An 11276-nucleotide genomic window follows, 5' to 3' on the forward strand; every position below is an offset into this window, starting at 1 on the left:
CAGCTTATTAACTTAGCACACGTTGCCCCATCCCCTTTCCTGCACAGGTCGCAGTTTTATAACTCTCCACAGCTCAATGGGATTCCGTGGTGTGTATGAACCAATGTTCTTCCTCCACTCATCTGCCGTTAAGCTTGTTAAGAATAAAGGACTTTTTGGAGGAATGGGGGGCATGGAACAGAGGTTTATGTGGTCTAGGCTGACTTCAAACTTGCTGCCTTGCTGAGGATGTCCTTGAACTGCTAATCTTCCCATCTCCACATCCTACATGGTATGGATTACCTGTATATGCCAATATGCCCAGTTTATTGTAATGCTGAAGACAGAGCCTAGGGCTTAGAGCCTAGGGCTTTTGTGTGTGCTAACTACTCACCAAGCCACGGCCTCCGCCCAAGCATGACATGAAAAATCAAGTTTTCTCATTGCCTGTGTGCTTTCGGCGGGTTTTGATGTATCTGTGGTTCAGTGGGTACACTCTATGTGTTACAAACCCAAGCGTACTACTGCTTCTTTGAGCCTACTTCTTTCGGGAGGCATAGGTGCAGAGAAACAAAGAATGGGAAGATAATGTCCTACATACATTTAAGAGGTAAAAAATCAATCTGCCTTTCGAAGAATAAAGAAAGGACCATTTTAACTGCAAGCGACGCTTGCAACCATTTTCCTTACTAGCAGTCATGACCTGGGGCTCACAGCATATTTATAATGCATAGTGATGTTCATACGACAGAAATACCTGTTTTTCTATAACCAAGCAAACTTGACCCTCAAGTTCTCATAGGCAGTGTACAATATTTAGAAGTAGCTCCGTTGTTTTTTATTTAATATCTAGGGGAATATTTGGGGAACTACAGGGCTTTCCCATTCGTTACTCTTTTTTCCTCCTCAGGGGAAAGCCTAGTTCTCATCTTATCCTGTTTCTAGCTCTTCTCTGGTCCCTCCCTCAGTGGAGGAGTGACTTGTTCCTAGTTTCTGGACATTGGTTAGTACCCACTGTTAGGAATCAACCCAAAGGCTCGCAGTCACAAACTACATATTGCTCTTGGACCACTGAAGACTTCTCTAACCTACAGTCCCCTTTAGGATGTCTGGGAACCCCCAACTGCCTTTCTGTACACCAAAAAGTAGAAGGGCAGGTGATAAGAAGGCCACTTTAGCCCAGGTTTGTGGCTGCTCACCCTGGTGATGCTCAGACGTGATGCAAAGGACGAGAGGGACCACTGAAGTACTTGTATCTAACTAGTTAGTTACCGTTTCAAAAACTTCTGAGCACTAATCTGCTGTTCTTGCAACCTAACCTGGTTTATCAGACACTGGATGCAATTCTAGCATTGGCAAGATGTTTTTTGTAAGCCATATTGCCTCTAAAGGCAAGTCAGCTTCTTAATCTAATCCCTAACAAAAGCTATGAGAAACATTACAGCCTCGATTTACCCAGGCATGGTTCCTGTACGTTTCCTGTGGTACCTGCTTATGGGAATTCCAGATTCTTCATGCCTTTCACCTGTGAACTGAAATTCCCAGGAAAAAAGCCTTCACTGTGTCAAATATTCTGCAAGGCTGATTTTGTTAGAGAAAGATGGAATGTTACTGATTGAGGGATGAAATGATATTGGGCTGTTTTTGATGCTCCAGTCTTAAATTGCTTGCCTCTAAGTGCAACCTACCATCCTTAGGATTGTAAAGTATCTGTATCTTGTGGGGAATGAACAAACAGACCCTTACCTCTGCTAACCTGAAAACTAAAAATGTCATCAGAAACTACCTGAGGCCTAGACCTGGTTCACTTTATGTCAACTTGACACAAGCTGGAGTCATCAGAGAGGAGGGAACCTCAGTTGAGAAAATGACCCCATAAGATCCATCTGTAAGGCATTTTCCTAATTATTGATCAATGGGGGAGGGTCCAGCCCATTGTGGGTGGTACCATCCCTGGACTGGTGGTCCTGGGTTCTACGAAAAAGCAGGCTGAGCAAGTCCTGAGGAATAAGCCAGGAAGCAGCACCCCTCCATGGCCTCTGCATCAGCTCCTGCCTCCAGGTTCCTGCCCTCGTTGAGTTCCTATCCTGACTTCCTTTGATGCTGAACTGTCATGTGGGAGCATAAGCTGAGCAAACCCTCTCTCCCCAGGTTGCTTCGGTCATGGTGTTTTGTCACAGCAACTTTAGCTGTGTGTAACTTTAGCTAAGACCCTGAGAGTCCCACCTTTTGCTTTAAGAATCAACTACCTGATGTATCCTCCAATATATTTGAAAAGCATTCACTAACAACCTTCCTGGATCTGTTGCTGTCTAGAAAGATTTCATGAAGTTGTTCCCACGTTGAAGCATGGCATTTGAGGTAACATGAATCCATGTTCCCAGGCCATAGACCCACTCATAATTGGCTCCAGAATAAATCAATGTCCCTCCCTCCTTCTCTCCCTCCCCTCCCTCATTCCCTTTGAGGTGGGAACTGAACCCTTGCATGGACACACCATGTGCTGCAATTTTATAGCCTTGTCCTTTGGAAGATGCAACCACACGGAGCTTTCTTGCGTTCTGTGTCTGACTTATTTCTGTGCTTTGTGCTCCATGACTTGAATTGCAGCAGCCGGAAGAGAACTAACAGAAGCACAATGCTTACAGCATGACCAGAGGCGGAATCTCTCAGCTGAGGCAGAGAACTGTGTTTAAAAGATCCACTCTAACCAGGCTGGTGATGCATGCCAAAGGCTGAGGCAGGAGAATCACAAAATTGGAGACAGCCTTGCTACATCTACCCTCTCGGCAATTTGAAAGTATCCCATACAGGACTCTAAACCGCTGTCACCATGCTTCTGTGCTAATGAGTCTTTGTCCCCTTCACGTCCATCACCCCTCTGCCTCCCCATCCCCTCACCTGACAACCACTGCTCTAGTTTTCTCCCTAGGTTTGTCACTTGCAGAGTCTACATGCAGTAAATCTGTGCTTTACTGAAAAGTGTTCAGAAGAAGCAGTGCTGTGGCGTTAGGCCTGGCGCTGCCTGCTTGCCAGGGCCTTTGCCACATCCCTCATGCCCACCGTCTCTCCTCATGATCTCAGTGTTCTTCCATTTCCCTCTCCCCTTGGATTTTTTTTGGGGGAGTGGGGTGGCTCGAGACAGGGTTTCTCTATAGCTTTGGTGCCTGTCCTGGAACTAGCTCTTGTAGACCAGGCTGGCCTGGAACTCACAGAGATCCGCCTGTCTCTGCCTCTTGAGTGCTGGGATTAAAGGTGTGTGCCACCACCGCCCGGCTCCCGTTGGATGTTTTGCCTGTACCCCACACTGAGAGACACCTCACTTCCTCGTCACCGTCACTGTCACCCTGCTGTTTGTCTTTACAATACCTCCGACTGTGGTGTGTGTGTGTGTGTGTGTGTGTGTGTGTGTGTGGTGTGTGTGTGTGGTGTGTGTGTGTGTGTGGTGTGTGTGTGTGTGTGGTGTGGTGTGTGTGTGTGTGTGGTGTGTGTGTGTGTGGTGTGTGTGTGTGTGTGTGTGGTGTGTGTGTGTGTGTGTGTGGTGTGTGTGTGTGTGGTGTGGTGTGTGTGTGTGTGGTGTGGTGTGTGTGTGTGTGGGGGGGGTGTGTGTATGTGGCCTTTTCTGCTTGCTGCTATCTTTGTGTCCACTGGACTCTCCAACAGTAGGGAGTTCTTTTCCCTGCTCCACCCCCAAACCTAGAGTGTCTTCAGCAGACAGCAGCTGCCCCCCCCCCCCCCCCCCCCCCCCCCCCCCCCCCCCCCCCCCCCCCAGTGTGTGCTGAATGAATGCCCATTTACACTAAAGTGGATCCTGTCTCCTGATTCCTCTCTGGAGACATCCGCAGACACAAGCCTGTCCTGTGCGACATCAGTTGTGCGTGGCCTTCTCTGCCTGTGTCTCCAATGAACTGGCCCTCCGCTAATCGCAAACTTAGAATGGAGACATGTTCCTTTCTCATTTTTTTTTTTTTTGTATTCTCATATGTCCCATCCATACAGTTATCAGACTTTATAAAGAGCTTGTGCAATTTGGGGGGCACACAGAATCCCTCTGTCTTTGTCTTTCTGCACCCCTAAAAATACCACCCAAACATGAACGTATTTGAGAAAGCATTCTCGCTTGTCGAAGTACCTGAAGTGCACACCACAGATGTCATGGGCTGGGGTTGGTGCACTCCCGGCCTGCAGAGGGAGTGGGCTGCTGTCTGTCACAGCTGCGGGCCTGCCGTGTCCCCAGGACTGCACACCTCAGCAGGCTTGGACTAACCCAGCCGAACCCAGGACCCCCAGACCTGTTTCTCTCACTTCTGCTGAAGCACAACACCACCACCACCCACCGCTGACAGCGCTTGCTCTCCTGCCAGGAACGCATTTAGTACTTTGCATTCTTTTCTCAATTAATCCTTACTGGCGGCCAGGGCTATTACAGCCTTCCTTTTTACACAAGTGAAAACTCCAGCCCAGAAAGATTAAGCAACCTGCCCGAGGTCGCCCGGTAATTGGCAGGCCTGGGGTTCAAGCCCAGGTAGCTGTTCCTGAGCTTATTGTCTTTATTCTTACTTTACGGCTGCTGTGCAATCTAGTGCACACAGGCCGTCACTAACGTTCTTGCGGCCAGGTGAGCTTCCTATTTGATGCTTTAATCTACAAAGAGAATATTAGTGTAATTAAAAGCGCTAAACGAAGGACTGGGGAGATGGCTCTGTGGGCAAGAGCATTTGCCTGAGCCATCCTGTAAAAACATGGGTGTGGCTGCGTGTGGAGGCAGAGGGTGGAGGGTCCCTGGGGTTTGCTCAGGTCAGCCCAGCTCACTAAACTCGCTAATTCAGGAGTGCAACCTGGTGGAGGAGGGTACCTCCTCCGGCCTCCAGGAAAGCCCACCTGCAAGCATACATGTGTACATACCATTGTGCATATACCTTACACGCACTAACACGCACGCAAAACAAAAAACAATAAATAAATTTTTAAATAAAACCTTCCCGTCCTGCAATGGGGTACCTTCATTAGTGAAGCTGTAACACACAGGGAACACAGGCTACAAGTGCTGAGTGGAACCCTAGACTCAGATGACCCAAACTTCCAAGATAAACCACAGCCCTCGTGTTTGCGCTCTGCTTCGCAGGTGTGTGCCTGTGGCGGTCTAATGACTTTCACGTGTGTTAGCATGCCGTTCGAGGGGCTGAGGATGGGCCGGTTGTCTTATGAGGTGAGGGAATTATCTTCCCTTTCACCTTCCGTTGAAACTGCAGGTCTTCCCAGAGTGAGGCTGCTCCGTCCAACGAGAGTAGCCTGTGAAATGATTTCACGGGCTGTGGGGCTTTGATGGCGATAATTCTTGGATGTCAAAAGGATAAGGACACAGTTTTCTGCTTCTAATTTTATTCATAGGAAATGATGGTATTGAGCTGTCCGCAGAGCACTCCTGTGGATTAATTCCAGCTTCTCTTTTGTAGAGGAGACTTAAGGGAGGCCTTAATCTGCTTTATATTTAATTCTTATCTCCATGCTATGAATTAAAAATAGAATGCTGGACCTGCAGTCTGGCCTCCCCAGACTCCGAGGGTTCAAATTACCCAGGGTGAGGATGGATGCCAAGCTGCCCCGGGCCTCTCTGTGGTTCAGCAACTCTCGTCCACTTCCTAAACACCTGCCGCTCTGATTTTCCATCCAAGTGCGGCGCGTTAACTTGTCTCGCATGAGAAGTCCTTCATCCACGATTCCTGAATGGCAGTTAGCGTTTTCCCCATCATGAAACCCAACCCCCTAATCTATTTAGAATGTGTAACATTCTTGGTTTGTTTTTATTATTATTATTATTTCTGAGACAAGTTCTGGTGTCGCCCAGGATGGTCTGGGACTTGCTATGTCCCAGAATGACCATGAATTTCATATCCTCCTGCCTCTACCCTTTGAGTGCGATGATTCCAGGCCTATGTGGTGGTCAGGCTCAAACCCAGAGCCCCGTGCACACTAGATAAACTCTCTACAGCTGAGCCACATCCTTCTCACACTCGTCTTCCTTTTCCTTCAACACGACTTTTGTTCTTCCCTAACCGATGTCTAAGACAGAGGACAGGGCCAAGGTTCAGGCCTTGCTTCAAGTTTACTTGGGGCTGTGTCCTTTCAACTGCCCTGTGAAGGTCACAGTGTTAAGAGGAAGGGCGTTGAAGGAGGAAGGGCGTCAAAGGGGTGACTAGGCCACCAGAGCTCCTGAGAAGACTAGGCCTTATCAGAGAAACCTCCTACTGCCTTTGGCTAAAAGTCTCCACACTGGTTGACCTCGCTCTAGTCTTGGGCTCTCAGTTTCTGTGTGCAATCACAATCCCTGCTGTCACCCCGCAGCCCTGCCCCCTCAGCCTCTTGAGCTGTGAGAAATAAATCTACACATTTAATGAATTCTCTCATCTCTGGTACTGTGCTATGTCGCAACAAATGAAGACAGGAGTCATTAACCCAACAGTCAGTCATCTGGTCAGTGTTGAAAGGGAATCGTAGCGTATACAAGCACACAGCGCTGCATTTCCAATGTGTTCCAGCCTGGCCAGAACAGCACACCTGGGGAAGACTGTGTCTTGTCCAAGTGCAAGGGCAGAGCTGAGTTCCTTCATCAACAGTGTCCTGTCCTCTGTTCCTCCTTCGGCCCTCACGGTGAGTTTCACCTCCACACTCTTGAATTAGAATGCCAAAGAAAGCTGTGCAGTACTGTGATAGTCACAGACACCCTCCTGTCCCCACTGGTGAGGAAGAGCCCAGTGGCCTTTGCTCCTTCCCTCTGCTTCGCTTCATAGGCCTGAGGGCAAGGATGCTGGCCACCTACTCCTTCTGCCTTAATAATGGGTACAGAACAAGCAAAAAAGAAAAAAAGGGTCTCTTACATGTGGATCTCTTACCCCTCTAGACAATGTGCACCCCCTTCCCAGCTGAGAGAGGTCAACTAGAACAGAAAGCCAAGCCTGAGCCAGAAGGTAGAACGGAGAGGGGGAAATAGGAGTTCCAGATGATATTGGATGTGATATGGCTGTCATTTCATGAAACTTGGCTCCAGTTAAATGCACGCATCATCTGTCTGGTGCGGAGCGCCAAAGGGTGCTCCCAAATATCTGTGGGCACTGCCATTTCCCAGACCCGGTCTAGCTGGTCACGTGACTGGGATCTGCTTGTTGGAATCTGACTAATGGGACACATGTACATGCAATATGGTACCCAAAGGTCTGTGCGTGTGTTGTGTGTGTGTATGTGCGTGCGCACTGTGGCTGTGGCTATGTATATGATTCTGTGTGTGAAAGAGCGGAGAGAGAGACATATGGGTATTTACATGTGGCTATGTTGAAGATGTACATTTACTGCAGATTTTGGTGTATGTAAAATAAAAAAATTTAAAGTGGCTGCTCTACGTAGATCAGCTGCAGCTAACCTGCCCCCCGACAGTCATTGTAAACACAGACTATGGATCCTACCAAAGTCTACTGAGCTGGGAATTTGACGTGCTTAACAAACACCCCAGAGTTGCTGCGTGAGCACTAACGTCGAAAACCACTTTAGTCCTGGCATCTGTGAAAGGGTTTTCCTGGCAGCCTCGGGGTTGTTTAAGCCACCAACTTCTTCCATACCTGTTTTCTTTGGTCACTATCCAGAGAATGAACCTTCCTACTCCCCACTCCATCCAGGCGCTATACGATCTCATCACAGTAACCCTCTGTGCAGAGTCACAGGAGCCTTTCAGCAGCCTCCCCTCCCCAAGGCATCCCTGAACTCCCTGGCCCTCAGAACAGCCTGTTGCATAATTAACAAAGCCCCAAGCTCCACCACCTTCTTCTCATCGTTTTCACAATCTGTCAAAGGAAAGCGCTGGGTAGAGGGTTCTCTTTGTGCTTGGAAAGTGGGTCAAGGCCCCTCGAATGTCCTCACTGCTGCTCCTGAGTCACAGGCTTCCCACCCTCTGGAACAAGCTTTATCAATTAGGATGCCTTTGGCAGTCAGTCACAAAGTGTCCAACTGCCAGGACCTAACAAAGGAACACTTATTATCACAGTGCATGGCAAATAGAAGGGTTGCATGATTCTTGACTAGCTCAACAGGTCTTTCTGCCCTGCCTCATCCAGGAAGTTGGATTTTATCCTCAGGCTTGTTCCGTGATGGTTACAAGATAGATAGCCACCGCAGCTCCAACCATGGTACCCTTCACAGCTGTGTCTGTAGTGGTCACCCATAGCTTCCGTAACAATTAACACAGGCCTGGTACTTAGAACAACAGAAATGTATTCTCCCGGAGGCCGGAATCAGCATCACTGGGGTGAAATGAAGTTGCCAGTGGGGTTCTGCACCCTCTGAAGGTTCTGCAGGAGAAGCTGGTCCTTGTCTCCTGCAGCTCCTGATGGTTCCAGCATCCCTAGGCTATGGCAGTACCCCCTCTAGCCTCCCTCTGTCTGACCAGAGTGTATGGGAGCTTCCTTAGTCCGCCGGTTCTCCCTCTTTCTCTCTCACAGAGACACCGAGATTGCATTCATGCCTGCCTGGACACTGTAAGAGAGTATCCCAACATCACGGCCTCAAACTCGATCATATCTGCAAACTTGAACATATCCTAAACCTTCGGGGCTGTCACCTGGCCCAGTATAATACCTGACACCAGGATGTGCAGATCCTTCTCAACCATGATGTCCTCTTTTCCTATCTGTTTATTTGAGACAGCCAAGGATGGCCTTGAACACTTCTGAGCGCCTTGTCTCACCTCCCAGGTACTGACTGGGGTTACATTTGTGTGCCACCATGCCCGGCTTGTTTCATGCACAACAGGTAAGCAGTTGGCTGACTGGGCCACATCTCAGCTTCTTTCATCTATAACGTCTTGCCAGGGAGAATGTGTTAGCCCCAGATCTATTAGCTGGACAGGGTTCATGAATACAGTTCAGAGCCTCTTAGGAGAGGAAACTATGTCAGCAAGATCCCTCTGTTCTTCTGCAGTGTTTTCTTTAGTTTTTCTCCCACACCCACAGAGGACTTCAGCACCTGTAGCAGATTCTTTCGTGTGACCCAACTAATCAGCCACCACTGGGCTCTCTGACCTAGTCACTATCCAGTGACCTCACACACCACCTCCGCCTTCCATCCCAGCCTCACTTCCTCTGAATAGCCAGCATGGTGCCCACTGCCCTGACTAGCTTTACCTTCCTGTCTGGCTTTCAGTGCTCAGGCCACGCTTGCATTCTGCTCTCTGCCATGCGTCAGCCCCATCCTTGGTTCTGTTAAAGTCATCAGTCACCAAGTCCTGGACGACCATTCCCCATGATCTCCTTGTTCAAACCTTGATTGTCCTTAGCTCACACCCTTCCTTCTCTCTGTGAGACTTCCCATTCCCACCAATAGAAGAGCCTGGCAGATACCCCTCCTCCCACTCATCCACTGCTTAACCTTGTCCTGAGATGCTGTGTTGATTGAATTTTCTGTCCTGCCCAGAAGTTTTGGAGTCCCAAAGAAATCACACAGAGGTCTACATTAGTTATAAACTGATTGGCCCATTAGCTCAGGCTTCTTATTAACTCTTATAACTTATATAGCCCATTAATAGCTCATTATTCTTATCTGTGTTAGCCATGTGGCTCAGTACCTTATTCAGCCGGGCAGTTACATCTTGCTTCTTCTGTGATGGGATCAGGACTGCAAAGGAATGGGCTTCCTCCTTCCCAGAATTCTCCTGTTCTCATTGACCCGCCTCTACTTCCTATCTGGTTGTCCCACCTATTCTTCCTGCCTGGCTACTGGCCAATTAGCATTTATTTAAAATATAATTGACAGAATACAGACCATTCTCCCATACCAATGCTGAGCTGCCTATCTTTTCAGTGAGGCGGGACTTCAACCACGTCCATCTTGACTTGACTCTGAAGGTTCCATGATCCCTTGTCCTTTCCCAGATCCTGACCAGAGCAGGCAAGCAGGCTGGTATGGAAGAAGAAACTGCAGCCCCCACCACCCATAAATGACTCTAGTCTAGTTTGCCTGGCATTTTTATCCTTCCTTATCTCTCCCTTTCTTTTTCCTCTCTGGTAATTTGGCGTCGACGTCTTCTTTGTTTTTGTGTAGACGTTAACTAAGAGCAGGAAAGACCCCCAACCCCTACATCAACATCCTCGTGTATTCATTCTTACCCCTCACATTTTTCTCCCTAATGAAAATATTCGGAATACAAGAGCACTTGTTTCCTTGCTTCCCAGAGGGACACAGAAAACATCTGCATGAGAGGAAAACAAAATAAAACAAGAAGCCCTGATTCACTTCTAGATCAGCTTTGACATTTGAAAGGGTCCTGCCAGAGGCAACCAAAAAGAGAGAGCTGTGCCCAGGAGACTTACTTCTCCTCCTCGTCCACCCTGCCCTCCCTCCACGTGGTGCTCCAAGGAGCAGTTGTGGGGGAATGGTTCATTGTTTGCTCCTCCACAAACCATCTTCCAGGCTGGGAAGAGCTCAGCCACTAGAGTGCTTGACCTACGCACGCAAAGCTCTGGGTTCAGTCCCTGGTGCCAGCAACCCCACCCTTGGGGAGGTAGAGGTCAAAGAATGAAAACCTTAAGGCCGTTCTGCACTGTGTAGTGAATTCAAAGCCAGCTTAGGCCAGCTACAAATGACACTGTCTCAAAAATACCCCATGCAATAGCAAAGAAGAAGCCCTTCTGACTTTGGTGTGGGGCGTTCTCTACGCTTCCAGGGACCCACTGACATTTGCTGTTGCCACCTCTTTCTCCATGCTGTTCCCGGGACGGCCTCCCTCCCCTTTCCTAACAAACGCTCAATCCCCACAAGTTCCGCTTCCGTGGTATTTCTTGACTCTTTTCTTCAAACCAATTTGCTTTTCTCAATTTGTGCTTCCGTCCAAATATAAATCTATACACATGCCATAACAGTTGCCATTTTTTCTTCCAAAATTGCCTTCGGTATTTACGTCCTACTTGACTGTGCCCTCACTGGAGGCCGGTGTTGCGCCTGCTCAGTTATTCACTACCCACAAGATTCTTGAACTAGGCAGCTTCAATAAAGGAAGCTATAAACACTGACCATGGTAGCTGATGCCCGTTATCCCAGCACTCAGGAGGCTGAGGCAGGAGGGCAGCCTGGCTACATCCTAAGATTCTGTCTCAAATAAAATAAAATAATTACTACAGTCATAAAATCAAACCTCAGGATCTCTCTCCCTTCTCTAATTTGATTCACCAATCTCTGGTGTCCAACTGGGTACTCTGAGGCTGACTTTGAACTCTTGACCCTCTGAGTGCCGGGAATTTAGCTGTGTACCACCT

This window comes from Alexandromys fortis, unplaced genomic scaffold (assembly GCF_014885135.2).
Source record: "Alexandromys fortis isolate MF-2015 unplaced genomic scaffold, M_Fortis_MF-2015_v1.1 scaffold_15, whole genome shotgun sequence".
NCBI lineage: Eukaryota > Metazoa > Chordata > Mammalia > Rodentia > Cricetidae > Alexandromys > Alexandromys fortis.